Genomic DNA, 1925 nt, shown 5'->3' with positions numbered 1-1925 from the left:
AGATTTAGTGCCTGATCTTGACTGATAATTTAAGATTAATCGTCAGACCATGCCTGATCATGTAAGACTTCTCATAAGATCTTGGCAAGATTTATCATAAGATCTTGGCAAGATTTTGGAACTTCTTGTCTAATGATCTTGCAAGAACAGGCATGATTAAACATGCAAGATCATTTGTAAGGTTTCATAAGATCTTAAGTAAGATCTTACGTAAGATTTTTTTGCTGGGTATGTATCAGTGATTGTTCGTATATTAATATTGATAACAATGAATCATTGACTGTAGCTTTAGTCTGTAAATTTAACTTAGCATGTGATACTGACAACGATATACTGAGAAAGACAGAGAGAGAGAGAGAAATAAATAATAATAATTATTATGAAATACATATTAGATCATTCACACAAAAAATTCATTAATTTCAATCCAGTAGCCATTCCAATCACAGGGTTAATTTTTTGTAAAATGAAGGCATTATGCTATTGCTATCATTTTGAAACATTGATCAACACTTACAGTGTATTCAGTGCAGTGAGAGGAGTATCACTACCTCTGAGTCTCCTACTAGCAACATAATAACTAGTTAATAACTGATGAGCATCTGATTGTATTGTAACATCAATACTGGAACAAAATAAAAGTATCTGTAGAGTGAAAGAGATAAAAGGAGGAGAAACAAAAGTTTTTAAAATAAATTATTATAATTGAATACCTCAATTATTTCATTATTTTGTTAAAAGAGGGTGTGGATGAGTTGATAAGCTTCTGTCTCTCGTTACTTTATTAATCAAATGAGCAGACATGATTTGATCAACGTAATCATCAGAAGAATCAACAAGTAATAATAAACCAGAGTGACTAAGACACAGAGTAAGGAAAACTTATAATTAAAGAGTAGTACATTTGAGGGTTCAGGTGAAAAGGAAAGGACAAGAAAAAGAATTTAACTAATCAATTACTAACTCCATCAAAGATTTACTTGCACATGTACCAGACAGTTCCTATGAAAATAAATAAAGTATAGCTAGTAATTTTAGACGGAGAATTTTCGGTAAATTGCTAATCAAAATGGCAGGTTTCAAGTTCCAACTACAATGTACATGTATATGGTGAAAATATACTTTCATGCATATATTGGGCAAGAGTAATAAGTATGGGTATGGGGTATATGTTATCGAAAATGGTTGGGAGTTAAGTCTTCATTTTCTATTACATTCTTAATACATGTTACTGTTCTTATCTTATGCATAAAGTTGAGCTGATTCAAATCAAAATTAGAATTTTTAGAAGCTTTCAAAATTGTTAATGCAATAATAATTGTAGCAATATAGGGCTATTACTTTAAAAATTGTCTATAGTTCTAGCAAACTACAATGTGTTAAGTGTTAATGTAATTGATGCCACGTCTAATCAGCCTAAATAATTCCTCACATGTAAAGGTTTATGCATGACATGATCAGTGTTGAGATTAGAGTCACACAAGAGCCACAGTGTACAGTTAAGAGGTACTGTCAATGATGAATTACTGACTGACTTCCTGTTTGAATGTATTGTAATGTAGCCAGACTCAAGAACTATAAATAACAAAATAAATAAAGAAAATAATTATATGGATCCTACCAGTAAAATAACATTTATAGCTGATGGTAAGTACATTAACGATTATGAATTTATTAATAACTGAATAGTTCCTGGATCTGTAACTGACTTGTTAATTAATCAGACTGGTCTCAGTATTTATGTATCATGGAATGAAGTAACTTAAACAATCAATCTACTAATGATTATGTTTCTCTGTATAGCCAGATACTCCAATGCTTCTTCCTTTATTAAACTATATCATACATTTTAATGTCACTGATCGTTATACTAGTATAATAATAGCAGCTCCTACCACTACATACAATATACCTGATGATACAGT

At 30.6% G+C, this 1925-nt stretch overlaps 1 long non-coding RNA gene across 1 annotated transcript; it reads right to left on the bottom strand.

The window, feature by feature from the left end:
• Nucleotides 1–731: 731 nt before the first annotated feature.
• LOC109587925 (uncharacterized) lies at nucleotides 732–1571 on the bottom strand. Its single transcript, XR_002187875.1, has 3 exons — nucleotides 1433–1571; nucleotides 965–1002; nucleotides 732–859 (listed from the first exon to the last, which is right to left on the bottom strand). It is a non-coding gene; the product is annotated as an uncharacterized LOC109587925 (long non-coding RNA).
• Nucleotides 1572–1925: the final 354 nt, after the last annotated feature.

This window comes from Amphimedon queenslandica, unplaced genomic scaffold (assembly GCF_000090795.2).
Source record: "Amphimedon queenslandica unplaced genomic scaffold, v1.1 AMPQUscaffold_12382, whole genome shotgun sequence".
Classification (NCBI taxonomy): Eukaryota; Metazoa; Porifera; class Demospongiae; order Haplosclerida; family Niphatidae; genus Amphimedon; species Amphimedon queenslandica.
Note: the sequence above shows the minus strand (reverse complement) of the source record. Positions and strands in the feature narration are given on the sequence as shown.